The sequence below is a fragment of the Choloepus didactylus genome, chromosome 14 (assembly GCF_015220235.1).
Source record: "Choloepus didactylus isolate mChoDid1 chromosome 14, mChoDid1.pri, whole genome shotgun sequence".
Classification (NCBI taxonomy): domain Eukaryota; kingdom Metazoa; phylum Chordata; class Mammalia; order Pilosa; family Megalonychidae; genus Choloepus; species Choloepus didactylus.
This window is the reverse complement of record NC_051320.1, coordinates 44,255,671-44,277,570: the sequence shown is the minus strand read 5'-3', so window position 1 is coordinate 44,277,570 and position 21,900 is coordinate 44,255,671. Positions and strand designations below refer to the sequence as shown.

Sequence of the window (21,900 nt, the reverse complement as noted above, 5' to 3'; positions counted from 1 at the left end):
ACAAAAGAATTTACGGTCACAACCTTTACTTCATCTTTGGACCATACTTTCCTGGCAATGTAATGGATATGGTGCTAGGAAAGTCAGGGACACATCTACCTACCCCCTCATATACCCTGTCTCCTATTCTGTTATGTACAGATATTTCAATATGTCACCATTCCGCAGCCCAGGGGAGATGTTAGGTCTAATGAAAAGGCCTTGAACCCACAACAAGCAGCCCCACTTGCTTATCATGGTGGGAACTCTCAGTGGCAGGGTCCTCTCCCCCTAGGTGGTATAAATACCCCTGTCCTCAGGCAGCACAGGTATGTCTCTCCTCTTGAACCAGGAGTGTGTCAGTTTGTATGTATCATGTCCCCCAAATGCCATTATCTTTGAGGTAATCTTATGTGGGCAGACCTATCAGTGTTAATTAGATTGAAATTCTTTAAGTGTTTCCATGGAGATGCGCCCCACCCAACTGTGGGTGATGACTCTGATTGGATAATTTCCATGGAGGTGTTGTCTCGCCCATTGGGTGGGTCTGAATTAAGTTACTGGCGCACTATATAAGATCAGACAGAAGGAGCGAGCTTGCTACAGCCAAGAGGGACACTTTGAAGCATGCATTGGAGCTGAGAGAGGAGCTTCAGCTTACAGAGACATTTTGGAGATTGCCTTTGAAAGCAGACTTTTGCTCCAGAGAAGCTAAGAGAGGACAGATGCTCCAAGAGCAACTAAGAGTGACATTTTTGAGGAGCTGAGGCCTAGAGAGGAACATCCTGGGAGAAAGCCATTTTGAAACCAAAATTTTGGAGCAGACACTGGCCACGTGCCTTCCCAGCCAACAGAGGTTTTCCGGATGCCATAGGCCATCCTCCAGTGAAGGTACCTGATTGTTGATACCTTACCTTGGACACTTTATGGCCTTAAGGCTGTAACTGAATAACCAAATAAACCCCCTTTTATAAAAGCCAATCCATCTCTGGTGTTTTGCATTCTGGCAGCATTAGCAAACTAGAACAGGGAGTAACTGCCATCCACCAACTCTGACCCAAGCAATTGGTCTCCCTGGGAGACTGGCCATGGTGGGATCTCTTCTTCTGCTCTTTTGGACCCTTTGTGCTCTGTAAGTAATAAAATGGTCATTTGCTGAAAATTTCTGTTGTGCATGAGTTTGTATTCTCATTACATAGCATATAGAAATTCACTCTACCTTTGATATTTGCTCAGAAGCCATTTCTTAATTTTTGCACTTAATTTTGCATGTATTGGCTGAGCATTTTCAAAACCATCAAGTCTTGGCTCACTTTTGCTTCACAGTTCTTCCTTTTGTTATCCCTTTCCTCCAGCATTTCATTATTACTGCCAAGAAGAAACTAAATAGCACTTTTAAAACTCTGGTTGAAAATCCCCTTATCTATATCACCCAGTTAATTATGTATAATTCCCATAGAACTGCGAGTAAGAGGGTTGCCAAAATTTCTGTCACTACCTAACAAGGAGCCCCCTTCTTTCAGTTTTCAATACCTTTAGTCTCACTTTTCTGCAAGCCCACACTCGCAGCCTTGTAAAAGTCCCTGAGGTTTCTCTCAGGAATATTAGGGTTTTGCAAGCACTCTCCCAGTACTGCCTGGTTCAAAAGCTGTTCCCACATTTTACATATTTATTATGACAGCACCTCACCTTCAGGTATCAAAATATGGATATACATATATTCTATTACTTTGTAATAAATTACCTCAATATGTCACAGTTTAAAACAAACAAGCAAAAAACATTTATTATCCCATAGAATATTTGAGGGTCAGGAATCTGGGAGTGATTTGGGTGGGTGACTCTGGCTCATGAGCTTTTAGTTAGGTTGTTGGTCAGGTTTGCTGTCATCTGAAGGGACAGGAAAATCTACTTCCAAACTCAATCACATGGATCTTAGTAGATGCCTCTGTTCAACATAACATGGACCTCCCCTTAGGGTAGCTGTGTTCCCTCATGAGTAACCTGAGAGAGTATGGGCCAGAGAGCACCAAGGACAGAGGCTGCATTCTTTTATAACCTAACCTTGGAAGTGGTATCCTCTCACTTTCTTTGAATGCTGTTGTTTGCACAGTCCAACCTTGGTAAATGTGAGAGGCAGCTACACAAAGGTCTGTATACCAGGAGGCAAAGATCATTGGGATCCATTTTAAAAACTGGCTATCACAATCGGGGTGCTTGGTAAAAAAAAAAAAAAAAAAAAAAAAGACTGTTGTAGTATTTCACACCTATTATGAAGGAAATGATAGTAACGAGAAGTGAAGAAGAGAAGGGGAGAAGGGGGAGTCGAGTTATTTCAGAATTTGAAAGGACAATACTGTTGTTATTTGTTTTTAAGAACACATTACTAGAAAAGAGTGATGGATAGTGAGGAACAAAGATCATGTGAAAATTCCTAGGTGGGGTTATAATAGATTGATTGTATGCATGGACTTGATTTTTCCTCCTTATTTCAGGGTCTTTTGGTAGTGTCCTCCTCCTACATTGATGCTGGGCTTGGATAGGGGTTCCGCTTTGCTAAAGCTTCCCTTATGCAAAATACCAGAAATGGATGGACTTTTATAAAGTGGGTTTATTGGGTTACAGATTTACAGTTCTAAGACTATAAAAGTGTCCAACCAAGTCATCAACAATTTCTTTCACTGAAGAAAGGCTGATGGTGTCCAGAACTCCTTTCATCTGGGAAGGCACGTGACTGGTGTCTGCTAGTCCTTTGTTCCTGGGTTGCGTCTCAAAATGGCTTTCTCCAAAATGTCAATGGGCTGCTTCTGTCTTTCTTAGCTTCTCTTTCTCAGCCTCTGTGCATCTATTCTTCTTCTCCCAGGGTGTTTCTTTCTAGGTGTCTGGGGGTCCTCTCTTAGCTTCTCCAGGACAAACTCTGGGCTTCATCTCTTAGCTTAGCATCTCCAGACATCTTTCTGTCTGCATCTCCAAGTGTCTGGGTCTGTGTCAGCTCTCTTAGGGACTCCAGTGATACACTTACGACCTGCCCTGAATGGGCAGGGTCACACCTCCACGGAAATAATCTGATCAAAAGGTCTCACCCACAGTTAGGTGGGTCACATTTCCATGGAAACAACATAATCAAAAGGCCTCACCCACAGTAAATCCACATCTACAAGACTGGATTAAAAGAACGTGGCCTTTCCTGGGGTACGTAACAGTTGCAAGCCAGCCCAATAAGTGACTTACTTTGGCTATAAAGATATAGGGAAGCTTGATGAAGCCATAGTTTTGAAAAAAAAAAAAAATAAATACGTTTCTGCTTTTCCTTTTTTACTCACACCATAATTGCAAGAACATACATGAGCTAGCCTAGTGAAGGGCATGTGAAAAACTGGAGAAAGACTGAGTTTTGCCAGTCAAGGCAGTCTTATACAGTTCCCAGGCCCCTACCAAATGTTCTGAGTGCATATATCTGAGTTAATCCAGCTGAGATCAGCAAAGTGCGGCACAGATAAGCAGAACTGCCCTGGCAATCTATTGACTGGTAGGAAATAACTAATCACTTTTATCCAGCATTGTTTTGGCAACAGATAATTAATACAAAAGTTGTTACCAAGTACTGTGCTGCTTTAACAAAAGCCCTAAATATGTGGCATCATCCTTGGAATCAGACAGTGGATTGATGCTGGAAAAGTTGTGGAGAACTTTTAGAGAAGACTGGAAAAATGGCAAGACAACTGTTAAAGGATTCTCAGAAAATGGAGTCTCATGTATTTATTTGTGAAACAATTGGGAAAAAATGTTGTCATAATTTTGAAGAAAGAAAATGTACCAAATGATTGGATTTGAGCAACAAGTTTTCCAGGCATAATGTTCAAAGTGCTGCTGATTTATAAGCTGTGTGTGACAACGTACTACAAGAAAAAGATATGCTAAATAAAGAACTAGTCAGTTAGAAAGAATTTAAAGGAAACAGAGGGCTCAGAATTTGCTTTACATTGGAAAATAAAACTTTTTTCATATCTACTCTCCCCATGTGGCAAAAAGATCCTCAAAATAAAATGCAGTCCAAGTGTAAAATTCAAATTAAAAATGTAACTGCATTCATTTTTGTAGTGATCTCTGAAATAACTGAAGTCCTGCCTACAGGATTTTCATAGCATACAGGATGCTTGAAGGTAGATCAATCTCAAGAACCCTGATTCCAAAGTACCAGTACATAAGCCTGAAGAGAGAGAGGCATGTCTAAAAAACATTTTTCATATGGCTTCTTGAACAAGGCATGGAATGGAATTATATTAATAGAAAATCCACAATATTTTTTGAGTGGCTGTCTTGGCAAACATGTTGCCAGCTAGGAATAAAAGAGGGAACATTCAAAATGTAAAAGACCTCTGGATCCTCAGCTTCATATAAACAGGAAGCAAGTTGAGAAAGTTGCTCAAAACACCTATACACTTTCCATGAATGGCAAAGAAGAATGAAGGACATCTCAGAATATGAAGCCAAGGGTCATGGAGAATAATGAAATGAAGAGCCAAACCTAAAGAGTATAACCTGACCTAATTAAGGAAGTTTCTTCCTCCTGCTGTAGGATGACCAAAGTACCTTGTTCCCATCTGTATTTCATAATTTCTTTGCACCAAGGACTACCGTATGCCTCCCATTCACCCTATTCCCTAATGGGAGAGTATTCTCTATTTATCACTGTACATTGTATATGTGAGGTAAAGACTAATTGTATTGTTATTTTATGGTTCCCCAGATGAAGAGTAATTGCATCTGGAGCCACCATAGATCATAAATTCCTGGATGTCAAGCTTAATATTGTTTCTGGATGAATCTTTGGGGATCCTGAGGTGGGGGTGAGCGAATTTGCATGTAGGAGAAATATTAGTATTAATATTTGTAGCTAGAGAGTAAACTGCAGTGTTCTGGGTCCCAGCTTTACGTAGTTCCTCCTCCATACTTTTAGGTTTTGATGACCCATGCACTCCCTTTGTTTCTCCAGCAATAGGGTTGATGGCTGTTACCTGTAAACCATCTCTTCTTATCTTACAATTTCCCTTTTTATACTCCACCAGTGCCATTTTAATCAATTCTCTACTTTAAATGTTCTCTGTTAAATTTACTCCTATGGTTCCTGTTTTTCTGACTAGACACTAACTGCGATAGCATTTGTTATCTAGATTCTAATACCTGTATTCTGATAAATGCCATATCCTTATATAAAATCACCTCCTCACTTAAGGTTAACACCGTCCACTCAATTCACCCACTTTCGCCAACAATTTCCCATACTGTTGCCATCTACAAGCATCCTGATTACTCCAAACACTAAGCAAATACTTTGGCATCTAGACTATTATTCATGTGAGGAAAAAACACACTTAAAAATATTTCAGTCTCCTCTGGTTTGAAGCAGACTTCTGCATATGTGGTCAAGCACTTCAAGCCTCATCACTATCAAAATTCCTCTCCCTAATCTACTTTTTTTTAAAAATATGGGTCACTTCACAAATTTGCATATCATCCTTGCTCAGGGGCCATACTAATCTCTGTATCATTCCAATTTTAGTATATGTGCTGCTGAAGTGAGCACTCCCTATCTTACTTTTAAAGATGGCCCCTAGTTCAAGGAAGACCTTTCTGTGTCCACCTGACAGATGGAAGCAGAGAGCACTCTCACATGTAAGTCCTTGTGCTGCCCCTAGGTCCTTGCTGGCCTCAGTGGTTATGTTCCTTGCCTAGGCAGGTCATCTGGCAGCTACTTTGCATCTGAAGTGGAGTGGAATTATGTAGCTGCTGAAGTCTATAGCTCTTCCTCCATACTCCTGATGACTCAAGTCTCTTTCAGTTTCTTCTGGTTCTACAATTCTGATTATCAGCCACAAACTTCACTTGGCAGGATCATCTTATAGCAGAGGATCCAATGTAGATAGCCATAACCACCTCACCTTCTCAGCAAAGCAACTTCATGTCAGGCCTTGTTACTCTATCCCTCACTTATTATACATTTCTTTGTCTGGAGGTTCAAAGAAATATCTAAATCCTTTCCATGACACTTGGGAAAAAAGGAAGACCTGAGAATGCTATTCCTGGCCCTCAGTTTGAAGCCATGCAACACTTTGACTGCTATTACTAGGCAGTCCTTCCAGGATTCCAAAAAAAGCTGCAACCCTGAGAAAGAGAGGCAGGCCTAAGTAAGCACAGTAATATTTGAACTAATGCCTCTTTTCCTTCTATTCATATTTTCTCTGCTCTTGTTCTCTCTTGTTCCTGTTCCCTTCTTCTTTCCCATCCTTCGTCTTTCTTTCTGTCTTCCTCATGGGAGTGGAAAGACTTCTCTTTCCTCTCTAGCACAGATTCCTTTTGTTTACACGCTCCTTCTTTCCTAAATTGATTTTGGCTTAATTATCCCTTGAGGCCATAATTGTAGAAAGGTTTCAGAGAAATATAAATTTAGTAATATATGGGAGTAAATAAGAAAATTCATCTATATTATTTTCAAAATATTAAGCATTCTACACTTGGCTCAGTGGCACTTCTGTGTTCTTTGAATATGAGAGAAGTGCCATCCCTTCTTAAGAAGACTATGAGGGAAAAATTAGGATTTCTGGAGAAAAGTTGACAAAGCCAAAATTTCAAATAAATAGTAGTAAAAGTTGTAGGAAAATGTGTTTTAAATGGACTGGAATGTGAGTGCAACACAAAGTGTTATGAAGTAAGTCAAGAGTGGGAGACAAGATGGGGAAGAAGGTACAAAGGAATGTGGGAGTGAAGGTTTTGCCTTTTGGATGTTGGACATGAAAAGACAGTAATAGAAGGCCTGATGGTCCCAGTACTGCCACCACCCTTATCTTATCTACTATCACTGTCTCTCTTAAGTTCTCCTGCATCTACTCTGTCCTGCCTCCAGTTTATTCTCCATTTCAACTGTTCCTTCTCCCCAAAACACATATATACACACAAACACATATAACTTAGGTCTCCTAATTATCCTTCTGATTTCTGCTTGCTTAAGGGTTCCTAGAGAGCATCTGCTGATAGGGTCTGACTATATCAGGTTCCTACATACTTTTATAGAACCATGTGTTCTTCTTTCAGAATATGCATTTCAATTTGCAACATCACTTTCATTAGTATGATTCTTTAATTAGTATTTGTCTCCCCTATCAGACAATAAGCCCCTTTAGAGAACAAACTTGAGTTGGTTTTGCCTACCATTGTGGGTGCTCAGCAACTAACTCAACTTGCAAATGAGAAGAACCCAAAAGTATCTGTTGATTTGGTTGAATGGATTTTTGATTGATTGCCCATTGTTTCTAAAGCCTGTAATGATAGTTCCATAATTTTTAAATTCAGATTTTACTGCCGCTTTTTTAGCGATTATAAATACCGCAGTTATGAACATTTGTGTATGTGTTTTTGCTTGGATATATGGTTTCAAATTTCTTGGGTATATACCTAGGCATGGAAAAGCTGGGCTATATGATAACATACTATTGAACTTTTTGAGGAACTACCAAACTGTTTTCCAAAGTGTTTGCACCATTTATATCCCCATCAGTAATCTAAGAGGAATCTTATTTCCCTACATCCTTGCCAAATCTCGTTAGCATCCATCTTTTTTTCATTATAGCCATCCTAGGGGGTGTGAAGTAGTAAGTCATTGTGGTTTTGATTTGCATTTCCCAGATGCTAATGATTTTGAGTATTTTCCCATGCTCTTATTAGTCATCTGTATGTTTTCTTTGGAGAAAAATATATTCAAGTCCTTTGCTCAGTTTTTAATTGGGTTATTTGTCTTTTTATTGTTAGGATGTAAGGGTTCTTTATATATTCTGGATTCTAGACCCTTATCAAATAAGTAGTTTGCAAATGTTTTCTCCTGTTCTGTGCATTGTTTTTTCACTTTCTTGATAGTGTCTTTTGATGCCAAAAAAAAAGTTTTTAATTTTGATGAAGTCCAATTTAAATTGTTTTCTTTGGTTGCTTGTGCTTTAGTTGTCATATTTAAGAAATTTGCCTAAGTGTCAAAGATTTACTTCTATATTTTTTCACACAATTTTATACTTTTAGCTCTTACATTTATGTTTTCAATCTATTTTCAGTCAATTTTTGTATATGGTGTGAGGTGGAGTCCTACTTCATTCTTTTGCATTTGGCTATCCAGTTGTACCAACTCCATTTGTTGCAAAAACTATTTTTTCCTCATTGAATTGTGTTGGCATCTTTGATCGTAAATGTACAGGTTTACTTCTGGAGTCTCAATTCTATTTCATTAATATTTATGTCTAGATATCTTTATTTCCTTACCCCATTGTCTAGATTACTCTAGCTTTGTAGTAAATTTTGAAATCAGGAAGTATGAGCCCTTCACCTTTGTTCCTCTGTTCTCAAGATTAATTTAGCTAATCTGGATCCCTTGTATTTCCATTTTTAGAATACGCTTATTAAAAAAAAAGGCAGTTGAGGATTGTGTTGAATTTGTAGATTAATTTAGGAATATTGCAATCCCTGGAAATGAGGCACTCCAGGTAACTGCCAGACCTGTCAAATAATGATAATTCTCTAGGAATGTTACTTTTGGGGAGCTCCTAACTTTTTGTGCCCCCCTTCAGTGTCTTCTAAGCTACTGCTTTTACTGTGATTGTAGGGTTAATGGTGTCAGGCTACTGCAGAGCTGGGCAGAGAGAAGTGGCCATAGGGCATGATAAAACAATAGGATATATTGTTTTATATAATATAAAACTACTCACTTTTATTAAGATTTAGCCATTTTTCTTTAATAAATTTTCCTCAGATTATCTCAAGCCTTTGACTATTTACCAGAGTTCTGAAAGAGTTGTTGTTAATAAATTTAAAGTGTTCTCACTGATTTTATTGACAGCCAATTTTGGAAGTCCTTACTCTTTCTTTTCTGCTGATGTCCTCTCACAGTCCCATTTTCTAGTGATGATGAAATAAATTCACCTATTCTAGCTACATTCAAATATCAACTGCCCAGATATGATAGTAGTTTATCTCTGATTTCTCTTTTCTATTTATCAACCTATCAGCTGGTTGTGGTAGGTGGGTAGACTTCACCTTTTTACTAAACTTCTCCATGTGAATCCCTTCTTAAAATGGATACACATAAAAAAAAATAAATTACCTTCCTAAATCAAGAGGAATTAATATTTAGTCAAGAGTAATGGAGCATCTGTTTCCAATTCTAAACCTATATAAGAATTCTTTCCTTTCATCCACCATGATGTACAAAAGAGCAATGTTTCAGGGCCAGAACTGCCTCACTAACTGAGCTTTCCACTATTACATATGAAATTGCTGAATACATATGTGAATTATTAAATGCATTATTAAATGAATGAATGTATGTATAAATATATTTAGTAATGCATGTATAATTTATTGAGCACTTTGACATGCATTATCTTCCTTGTTCATCCTAATTTGTGTGATATTAGGAGCAAGAGCAAGAGCAACTAAGATTTCCTGTGATTTTCAGTGTAGACAGTGCTGTCAAAGGCATTATCTCATGTAGCCCGTGTAATAACAGTGCAAGGCCATTATTATTAACTGCTCTAGAGAAAGCTTGATGTTTTTAACTTACCAATCTGTGCCTAAATTCCAGCTTCTGAATACAATTTCCACTAATCTAAATTAACTTGTTTATTGTTTGCTTGATAAATTTTTGATTAATGAAAATGTCAACACCTATTTGAATATGGAAATCATTAGATAATTCTATCTAAACCACTTTGAGATTTGATAATGTATGTAAAGCTTAAATGTGTCTGAAATACTTAGGATGATGATATATTCTTTTTCAAGTTTCAGGAAAATAAATTTCAATCAGTTCCTGGACAATATTTGCTTTGCCCTATTCTCAACATTTGGATTCAGAAAAGAATTCAATTCTATTGTCTTTTTGCTACAAAAGGCATCAATAAATCTTCTCATAGCCCAGTATTGTGTGCTCTGGGTTATAATGAGGCACACATCACTAAAGACCAACATAGGGGATCAATTAACTTAGACCCAAATCCAGCACCAGGAATTGGCAGTTCTAGTAGTAAGAATCACTGTTATGAAATGCATCTCTAAAGCCACTTCCTAGCTGAAAAGTAATAGTATTTCCCTCTGCAGTAGATCTTCTTGATACAGGGGCCAGTGTGTTCTGCATATGATTTGGGCTGTTCTCAAAAACATGTTTGCTGTCTTAATCAGTTCTCAAGAGACAGCAAAGAAAGTAGGGCTTCTCATTTATAGGACTCACAGTAATTTAAAGCATTCATTATAAGGCTACCTCATGTGAATTCATCTTTCATATGAAGCTGCTTTGGTCTGAAACTGTGCACAATATTCAAAGCCATGCCCAGAGTCTTATATCATAAAGAAAAATAAATAAGTTTAGAATGTGCAAAGCAATTGAACCATGATATGGTATCTCCAGTTTAATAGGGATCATTTACAATGCATTAGTATGTGGAGATAACTTCTCAAAAGATTGTAACACAGAATTTTGTATTTGTATAATATCGAATACAACATGCGAATGGCTAGGTGGAGTAAATATTTTACTTGTTGAAACAAAATTGCTGGCACAAAGTGGCAATCCTCACAAAATATGGCACAGGTATAATTTAAAATAGAATATACAGAAATATGTAAGAATGAATATTTATGTAATTTCATCTACAAGCTGATTATGAAACAAAGAGGATAAACATATAAAACTAAGTGATACATTAAGGGAAAAAAATCCAACATAATCTATGTTGTTTTGCAGTGGGTATAAAGTCCATCATATCATCATAAAATAAATTTCATTTATTATTATTATATTTTGAAGGGCTTTTATGTCCCTATCTCTTCAAACCCTGATACATCCATTCAGTTGTGGATACTATTAGACGTCTCATTTATACTTCATGGAGGCAGAAAAGAAGATTTAATTGAAGGGTTCTTATTGAAAGAATTCCCACCAATGGGTGTAATGTGAGGGCTTTCTTACAATGTGTGTGTGTGTGTGTGTGTGAGTGCAATTTTCATTTATTTCATTCAAATAGGTTAGAAAGAATTATACACATTTTGGTTATTTTGCCACTGCAATAGGTTAGGTAATATGGGTTAAGTATATTTGTGAGTGATTTAAGTCTCTTAGTCCCCGTCATCTTTTAAATATCTTTAAAAGATACTTTGAATTCTTATAAAATTTCAGCTACCAGTACCTTGTTATTTCTAAGGATTTTCTGACTGAAAAATCTCATCTTGCCTATGTAACAAAACAAAAAAAAAAAAGGGAAAATGTTTAAACTACCTCATTTGTAGTCACTTTGTTTCTTTTGCATTTAAAATTTTAAAATACATTGTTACACACCATGGAAGACTTGATATTTTTCATTGTCTGGATTTCATTTACTTTTACATGTCAGGGGCTGTATTAGGTCTTTATTGTCTTGCCTATAGGCAATGCCAACTTGCAAGCCCTGAAACACTAATTAATCCCCAGGATCCTTGAAATACCACCATCTCATATGACTTTATTTGGTCCAGTACACTGATAAGATCATGCTGGTAGAACTTAGAGGCAATGACATAGGAGATTCCATAGTGCCTTGAGAAAATACAACAAATGTGCCAAAGTATAGATTAAAAAGTTATTGACAATAAAGGCTGCTACCTCAGCATGGTTTCTTAGGCTTAAATTATCTGGACATGTTTGGCCATCTTCTATAATGTGAAGGGTAAGGTGCCCTGCATTGGGCCCCTAAACTGAAAAAAGAAGCATAATTCTCTTTGGATCTTTTCAGTTTTTGGAGTCAATATTTAACAAAAATATCTATGACTGATTTAGCAGGTGATTAAAAAGGCTGTCAGCTTAGATAAGGACCCAGAATAAGAGGAAATTCTATAATGTTCCACATTTCAATGTATTATAATTCTCTGCATTCATGATCCAAGGGGCCCAGTCTGCTAAAAATATACTTGTCGAAATCAAGGACTATTTTGAGTCTAAGGCAAGCCCTAATAGAATAACCACAGTAGGAGTACAAAATTATGTCCTGTTTTGGCAAATGATGCCTCTGCTTTATGAGAAACCTATCTTGGCTTTCTGCTACTGTCCTGGTGGTTAGTGAACATTTGACAATGGGATACTAAATTATCAAGCAGCCCAAACAGTACATCATGAACTAGGTATTATCTATTCCATTCGTCATCAATCTGGGTATACCCAATAGCAATTTACCATCAAATGAAGGTGAGATACATGGAACTGTGCTTGAGCAAGGTCTGTCATACATGTTTCATGAAGAGACTGCTCTCTCTCCTTGTGGGACCACTGATGCAACACAGCCTCTTATCTTTCACAGCATACTTGTAGCCTCATGGAGCTCCTCTATGATTAGGTAACTGAGATTAAAAAAAAAACAAAAAACAGGCCTGACTTTGGATGAATCTTCATGAAATGATGACACTAAAAAGAATAAGATTGCTGCAGTGTTGCTTTCCCATTCAGAAGTTCCAAAAGAGTGTAGGGAAGAAAAATCCTCCTGTGTGTTGACAAAACTTCAAATGCCGTATCTTGTTTTCCACTCTCTTAAAGGAAAGGTTGATTAGAAAAATATATAAGCTATTAAAAAACACAAAAGTTTGATTCTCATGCTCCCCTTTCATCAAGAAAAATACAGTGATTCACCCACAATGAAATAGTCACTTTTCTGAATTTGAATTCCTCTCCTTGTACATTATGTAGGTTCCATCATTTGGGAATAATCAAATGCCTCAAACACTGTCATGTTATCTCACATATTGCTTCTGAAAAATATCTCATTTTATAGCTAACAAAACAAAACAATGCAGAGAACAATGCCCAAGGAATTCACTGGCTGTGGCATAGGCCATGTTATCCAGAAGTAGCCGGACTTAAATAATGCTAATATAGCTTATTAATGATTCAATTATAATAATGCTATCTGGGTGAGAATGTCTTGTGTGGTTGTAACATTACCTTATATGATGCTATATAATATCCAGTAAATATACAAACATGTATACATATATATCTACATATATGAATATATATATACATATACACACATGTATGGGGGTGTGTGTGTGAAGCATTTTCTCCCACAGCCAGAGTATTCAAGAGAATATTGTTTTGAGAACCAATGGGAAGACGTGGGAATATCACTTCTCATTGTTACTCATAGTGACCTAATGACAAAAATTTTGCTTCCCAGTTCAACTGGTTTCAATGTTTTAAAACCATAAGAGGAAGTGCTTTCACTAGGGAATTTTAAAATATTTGTTTATTTTGTTGGAAACTGAGCCTGACACCTGGCCATTCTGAGCTTTTTATTTTACTGGGAAAACAGACATTGAGGAGGTTAATACAAACAGATCATACCAAATATTAGCAAGATATTGAAAGGTAAGACAATCCCATTTATAATAGCATTAAAATGAAAAAAAAAAAAAAAGAAAGAAATTCAATAAGAAAGTAATAGGATTCAGAAAATGACAATTATTCTTTTTACTGATAATTATTAAACAAAACCTTAGCAAATGTGAAGTCAGTATTCTTGGAATACAACTGTATGGAATGCAACTGTGTCAAAACTATCATTGTGTTTAAAATCCATGTGTTTCTTTGTATTTTCTCTCAATTTTCAATTTTTTTTTTACAAAATCCCAACTCTGGGGACTTTATTGTGAAGATAGATTTCAAAAAAATAGATAGTAAATTATGAAAATGAAGATTAGTTCTACTCCTCTCAGCATAAAAAAACTAAGTGATATTCTAAAACCACTATTATCAAAACCATATGGTAGTAACTTAGATAAACAAATGGAGCAGTCAAATCCAAAACAGATCTATGTATTTAGGGAAATTTACTATATTACTGGACTTTTCAAGAAGAAGAAAACCTGAATAGGAAGTTACCACAGAGAAGACTGGAAATGTGTGTTGGAAGGTTTATTGCCTCTCCTCCTTCTCTTCTCTTTGATTTGGTCTGACATTTCTAGTATTTACAGATTTCTTCAAGATGTATCTCCAAGGCTCATACCTTTTCCCTCATGATTTTCCCTTACTGTTTTCTTTTAACTTTTTTTTTCTTTTCTGTCTTACTTGTGGAATTAAAATAATATTATACTGTATCACCACCAGTAGCAAAAAGATCTTACAACAACATGTTTTCAATTCTTCCCTCTCATCTCTTGTGCCGTTTTTGTCATACATCTTAAATTTACATATTCTATAAACATATTGTTGCTAGTTTGCTTTATTCGGTCAGGCACTATTCTTTTAGAGCACTGCAAATATGAAAAATGAATTTTATGTTCATTTTACCTTCATTTATTTAATTTCCAGTGCTCTTCATTTTTTTTTTTTTTTTTTTGATAGAAGTTTCTGTCTGATACCATATTCCTTCTGCCTGAGGAAATTCTTTTAACAGTCACTGTACATTGTTTTGCTGGAACTTCTCTCTGTTTTTGTTTTTATGAAAAATATTTCTCCATTATTGAAATGTATTTTTCACATATATCAAATTCTGTTTTCATTTTTTTTCTTTCAGCACTTTAAAGATGTCAGTCAGTACATGTCTTCAGAATTCTTTGCTGAAACCCATGAATTCCTTTTCTATATGCAGTGTGTCATTTTATTTCTGGATTCCTTAAAATTTTTTTTTTCTTAGTCTTTCAATATGTTAATAAGATATTTCACAGAATGTGTGGATCTGTGTGTGTGAGTGTGTGTGTGTGTTTATTCATGTCTGGTGTTTATGGAGCTTATTGAAAATGTGATTTGGAGTCAGATATTAGTCTTAGAAAATTTTTGGCTATTATCTCTTCAAATATTCCTTCTGCGCTTTATCTCTTTTCCTTCCAATTGTGTATTTGTTAGAAAGTTTCATATTGTCCCACAGTTCCTGGATTCTCTGTACTGTTCTTATTGCTCTTTTTTCTCTTTGTGTTTAAATTGACTAATTTTAATTGACCAATCTTCAAGGGCATTGATTCTGTTCTTGATTGTATTGACTCTGCATGAGAGCCCATCAAGGTATTTTCATCTCTACTACTATGTTTTTCATTTCTAGCATTTCTTCTCTCTGTTGAAATTATGCATGTTATCTTATATATTTTCCAACCTTTTCATTGGATCCTTTAATGTATTTGTCATAATTCATTTAAATTCCACCAAATATTTCCTATACCCATGTCATATCTGAGTCTGATTATTATGCTTGATTTTTTTCTTGAGACTGTTTTTACTTAGCCTTTGGTATGTCGTATGTGTGTGTGTGTGTGTGTGTTTTGAAATCCAGGCATCTTTTGTAGGACAGTCATGAATGAGGTAAATTTGTTTGTTTGTTTTATGCCTAGAAATGGGAGTGCCTTTTTTTCCTGCTAGTGTGGGTTTCTGAGTCTGTATAGTTAGGATGTGGTCTAGGTTTGAAGTTTGTTGTTACAATGCTTAACATAAGTGCAACAGTAACTTTAAATTCCTATAGTGATAACTTGTGTTTAGGATGGAAGTTGCTTTGCCAAAGCAATGTCTTCTAAACTTTCAGCTTTAGGTCCTCTGCTTGCATTTTGCCTTAGGAAAGGTCTCTGCTCGTTTTCATTCCACCTTTGTCCCTCTACTAGAAATATTCTGCTGCTATTTCCTACTCAAACCTTGTTAGCCTTGTGTAGGGGATGGTGAAGGAGGTGTTCTCTGTGTTCTAATTAAACCTGGGTCTTAGACAGGCATCATGTCTTGGGAGCTCAGGGACGTTATCCTATCAGTTTCTCTGGCCTACTTCTAGCTGTAGTTTTGTGTCCAGCATTTATACATGCCTCTGTATCTGGTTAGTTTCTTTTTTCCCTGTTACCTTCCCCTATCTTGTATGAGTTTTTACCAGTGCCTTAAGAGTGAAAGTGTTCTGTTTTGTTTTCCCTTCCCTGTCCATTTTAAGACTCATGCTCAATAAAAAAGAAAAGAAAAATGAATATGGGTAGACTACTGTGCCCCGGGTGCACTCCTGCTTTCTGGCCTCCCCAGGTCTTCACTACAGTGAACATTTACTGTGTTCTCTATAATCTTTTCTGTGAGCTCTTCAGGGAGTTTATGGAGAAAGAACCTACATATTCCCCCAATTTCTGCAGCCACAAGGCTTCACACTGTCTACTAGTTTGCATGCAGACTTTACTAATTTCTCATCTATTCTAGATGAACTCTTCTTTCTAATGACTTGTTTAGTCCACAGTATGTAATCAAGTAGTCATGTTTCCTTGCTCCCGACAAGGGACCTGTCTCTTTGGATTTTCTGTCAATTGGTTGCTCTGTAATCTCAGTTCTACACTGGGTTGAGAAAAACTCATGAATTTGAAGTTAGCGCAACTATTATTGTTGCAAGGCTAGTAGTGAAACTCTTGCCAGCCCTGTATTTCCTAGGCTAGTAACCAGAAGTTAATATTGATTTTAAAAATTTAAACATCAGTTTTATTTTTAGTTTCTTTGAAATAATTTTTTTTATTTCTTTTTTTTTAAATTCAGTTTTATTGAATTACATTCACATACCATACAATCATCCATGGTATACAATCAGCTGTTCACAGTACGATCATATAGTTATGCATTCATCACCACAATCTATTTCTGAACATTTTCCTTACATCAGAAAGAATCTGAATCAGAGTAAAAAAATAAAAGTAAAAAAAGAACACCCAAACCATCCCCCCATCCCACTCTATTTGTCATTTAGTTTTTATCCCCATTTTTCTACTCATCCATCCATACACTAGATAAAGGGAGTATGATCTACAAGGTTTTCACAATCACACTGTCACCCCTTGCAAGCTACATTGTTACACAATCGTCTTCAAGAGTCAAGGCTCCTGGGTTGGAGTTTGGTAGGTTCAGGTATTTACTTATAGCTATTCCAATACATTAAAACCTAAGAGGTGTTACCTATATAGTGCATAAGAACATCCACCAGAGTGACCTCTCGACTCCATTTGAAATCTCTCAGCCACTGAAACTATTTCATCTCATTTTGCATCCCCCTTTTGGTCAAGAAGGTATTCTCAATCCCACGATGCCGGGTCCAGATTCATCCCTGGGAGTCATATCCTGCATTGTCAGGGAGATTTACACCCCTGGGAGTCGAGTCCCACATAGGGGGGAGGGCAGTGAGTTCACCTGCCAAGGTGGCTCAGTTAGAGAGAGAGAGGGCCACATCTGAGCAACAAAGAGATACTTGGGGGGAGAACCTCAGGCACAATTATATGCAATGCAAGTTTAGCCTCTCCTTTGCAGTAACGAGCTTCATAAGGGCAAGTCCCATGATCGAGGGCTCGGCACATCAAACCGCCAGTCCCAATGTTTGTGACAAAATCAACACCAGTCCAGGTGAGGAAGTCCAACACTTCTGACCTTCCCCCAGCTCCTCGGGGCGGGTGGGGCGGGGGTAGCGGGAAGGCTGTAAATATATGTTTTATTCTCTGCGCAAATTACTTTGGGTGTCACTATTTCACTCTAACCTATATTAACCTACTTTATCTCACTTCCTATTCAAAGTTCCATGTAATTGTGGTGTTTGAACAAACCGACTGTAGAGTTATACTGTTTAGAAAATATAGATCCTGCACCAAATAGACATCTCTTGCCTTGGTCTCACATGGAAGTTGAAGTTTTAAAACACAGTCAGTTTCGACCTTTACCCTTTGGCCTGGTTTACCCTAGTCTTAACCAGATCTGCTTCATTCATATCACTAATTGAAGTCTGGGCTCTTTTTCAGCTTTTTTTTAACAGTTGCTATATGCACTAATACTGATATTCATATCTGCCGAGCTCTAGCTCTGAGTTTCAGGTGTCTCAGAGATATGCATTTTTCCAGAGACCAATCAGTTTATACACTAAGGGATCAGCATCTCAAAGTTTAGAGATAGACATTACAATTCAGGAATAGAGTTGACTGCTGCAAGAGCTTATAATCTAGGGACTATTAAAATAATCATGTCCACATTAGGCTATGTTCTAAGATTCAATTCTGAGTTTACACATTGTAGTTAGTCCATATTGGTGAGGCGTTATAGTGTTTGACTTTATTTCTGGCGTACTTCACTCAAATACTGTGTACAGGATCCATTCACCTTGTGTGCCTCACAGCTTCACTCCTTCTCATAGTTGTTCAATATTCCATTGTATGCATACGCCATAGTTCACCATTCTGTTCCTCAGTCTATGTACCCTTAGGTCACCTCCACCCATTGCAAATCATGATTACTGCCTACATTAACAAGAGTTTGCAAATGTCCATTCATGTCTCTGCTCTCAGATCTTCAAATGACATACCCCTTGTGGTCCCCAAATACTTAAATTTTGTGGAACCACCACACTGACCTTCAGAAAGGCTATACCATTCTGCCTGTTCATCAACAGTACATAGGTACATCCCTCTCACCATGTTTTCTCCAACACTTTTACTCCTATATATATTTTTTCCTACAATTTTATAGTTATATTCACATGCCATACATTTATCCACAGTGTACAATCAGTTGTTCATGGTATCATCATGAAGTTGTACATTTATCACCACAATCAGCATTTGAACATACTGATTACTACAAGAAAAATTGTTTTTTTTTTTTAGCAATAATAGAAAAGATGATAAAAAGAAAAATAACATGTCATACAATACAATATAATAGTAAGGACAGAAAATAACACCACTACCAAGAATCCCATATTCCTCCTCTATATCCCCCTCTCATATACACTTAGCATTGGTATATTACCTTTGTTACATTTAATGGAGATATATTAAAGTGTTACTGTTGACCATAGACTCCAGTTTGCTTTGATTATGTTTTTTTCCTGAATACCATCCCCTTTTCAACACTCTACATGGTTGACATTCATTTGCTCTCCCACATGCAAAAACATTTTTATATTTGTATATTTAGTAACAGTCATTGGCCACTCCAGTTTTTGCCACGTTTTACGGTCCCAGTCTTTATCATCTATCTTTACTTCTTGTATCATACATTCTCCTGTCCCACCTCTTCAGCTTTACTCACAGACATCTTTGTTTGGTATACTTACAATACTGTGCTACCATCACACGGTATTATGCTATCTATTTTTGGATCTATACAATCAATCCTAAACATTCTGTAGTCCTTCAGCATCAAATGCCTGGTCTCTGCCCTCTTTCTATTTCCTGGTTGCCTGTATTGTCAGCTTTTAACTCCCAAAGTTTGTTTATTAATGTCTGTTCATATTAGTGAGACCATACAGAATCTGTCCTTTTGTTTCTGGCTAACTTCACTCAACATAATGTCCTCAAGGTTCATCCGTGTTATTATATGTTCCATGTCTTTGTTCTGTCTTACAGCTACATAATATTCCATCATGTGTATATACCACAGTTTGTTTATCCACTCGTCCGTTGATGGACATTTCGGCTGTTTCCATCTCTTGGCAATCGTGAATAATGCTGCAATAAACATCGGTTTACAAATGTCTGTTTGTGTTTTAACTTTCAGTTCCTCTGAGTATATACCTAGCAATGGAATAGCTGGGTCATATGGCAAATCTATATTTAGCTTCCTGAGGAAACGTCACACTGTCTTCCAGAGTGATTGCACCATTCTACATTCTCACCAACAATGAATAAGTGTGCCTCTTTCTCTACATCCTCTCCAACACTTGTCATTTTCTGTTTTTTGGATAATGGCCATTCTGGTAGGTGTGAGATGATATCTCATTGTGGTTTTGATTTGCATTTCCTTAATAGCCAGTGAGGTTGAGCATTTTTTCATATGCTTTTGAGCCATTTGTATTTCCTCTTCAGAAAAATGTCTGTCCATGTCTTTTGCCCATTTCTTAATTGGATTATTTGTCTTTCTGTTATTGAGATGTAGGATTCCTTTATATATATTCGGGATATTAAACCCTTATCTGATATGTGGTTTCCAAATATCATCTCCCATTGTGTAGGTTGCCTTTTTACTTTTCTGACAAAGTCCTTTGATGTACAAAAGTGTTTAATTTTGAGGAGCTCCCATTTGTCTATTTGTTCTTTGGTTGCTCGCGCCTTGGGTGTGAGGTCTAAGAAAACACCTCCTATCACAAGATCTTTAAGATAGTTCCCTACATTTTCTTCTAAGAGTTTTATGGTCTTGGTGCTAACGTTTAGGTCTTTGATCCATTTCGAGTTAATTTTTGTATAAGGTGTGAGATAGGTATCATCTTTCATTCTTTTGGAAATGGATATCCAATTCTCCAAACACCATTTATTGAAGAGGCTGCTCTGTCCCAGTTGCTTTGGCTTCACTGCCTTATCAAAGATCAGTTGTCCATAGATGCAAGGGTCTACTTCTGAACACTCAATTCAATTCCATTGGTCAGTATATCTGTCCTTATGCCAGTACCATGCTGTTTTGAGCTCTGTAGCTTTGTAGTATGCTTCAAAGTTGGGTAGTGTGAGAGCTCCCACTTCATTCCTCTTTCTCAAGATATTTTTGGCTATTTGGGTCACCTTGCCTTTCCAAATAAATTTGGTTATTGGTTTTTCTATTTCTGTAAAGTAAGTTGTTGGGATTTGAATTGGTATTGCATTGAATCTGTAAATCAGTTTAGGTAAAATTGCCATCTTAACTATATTTAGTCTTCCAATCCATGAACATGGTATGTTCTTCCATTTTTTTAGGTCTTGTTCAATTTCTTTTAGCCGTTGCTTATGGTTTTCTGTGTAAAGATCTTATGTGTCCTTGGTTAAGCTTATTCCTAAATACTTGATTCTTTTGGTTGCTATTGTATATGGGATTTTTTTCTTGATTTCCTCCTCTTGTTGCACATTACTTGTGTATAGAAACACTACAGATTTTTGCATGTTGATCTTGTAGCCTGCCACTTTGCTGTATTCATTGATGAGTTCTAGAAGCTTTGCTGTAGATTTTTTCTGGATTTCCTTCATATAGAATCATGTCATCTGCAAATAGTGAAAGTTTTATTTCTTCCTCTCCAATTGGATGCCTTTTATTACTTTTTCTTGCCTAATTGCTCTAGCTAGAACTTCCAGTATAATGTTGAATAACAGTGGTGATAGTGGGCATCCCTGTCTTGTTCCTGATCTTAGAGGAAAAGCTTTCAGTCTCTCCCCATTGAGTATGATCTTCATATATTGCCTTTATCATACTGAAAAAGTTCCCCCTATTCCTATCCTTTGAAGTGTTTTCATCAGGAAAGGATGTTGAATTTTGTCAAATGCCTTTTCTGCATCGATCAGGATGATCATGTGGTTCTTCTGCTTTGATTTATTGATGTGGTGTATTACATTAATTGATTTTCTTGTGTTGAACCAGCCTTGCATACCTGGAATAAATCCCACCTGGTCGTGGTGTGTGATTCTTTTAATGTGTTGCTGGATTCAATTTGCGAGTATTTTGTTGAGGATTTTTGCATCTATATTCATTAAAGAAATTGGTCTATAATTTTCTTTGTTTTTTTTTTTTTCAGTATCTTTGTCTGATTTTGGTATTAGGGTGAAGTTGGCTTCATAGAGTTAGTTAGGTAGCTTTCCCTCTTCTTCAATTTTTTGGAAGAGTTTAAGCAGGACTGGTACTAATTCTTTCTTGAATGCTTGGTAGAATTTACATGTGAAACCGTCTGGTTCTGGGCTTTTCCTTTTTGGCAGCTTTTTGATGACTGACTCAATTTCTTTACTTGTGATTGGTTTGTTGAGGTCATCTATTTCTTTTTGAGTCAATGTTGGTTGTTCATGCTTTTCTAGGAAGTTATCCATTTTGTCTAAGTTGTCTAGTTCATTAGCATATAGTTGCTCATAGTATCTTCTCATTATCTCCTTTATTTCTGCAGGGTTGGTAGTTATATTTCTTTTCCATTTCTGATTGCATTTATTTGCTTC

At 36.7% G+C, this 21,900-nt stretch overlaps 1 long non-coding RNA gene and 1 other non-coding gene across 2 annotated transcripts in view; one reads left to right on the top strand and one right to left on the bottom strand.

Moving 5' to 3' along the window:
* Positions 1-21,900, top strand: part of LOC119509248 — a 283,695-nt gene that overhangs the window by 69,624 nt on the left and 192,171 nt on the right. The window lies entirely within an intron of this gene.
* Positions 5,463-5,566, bottom strand: LOC119509692. The gene has a single exon (XR_005211756.1). It is a non-coding gene; the product is annotated as a U6 spliceosomal RNA (small nuclear RNA).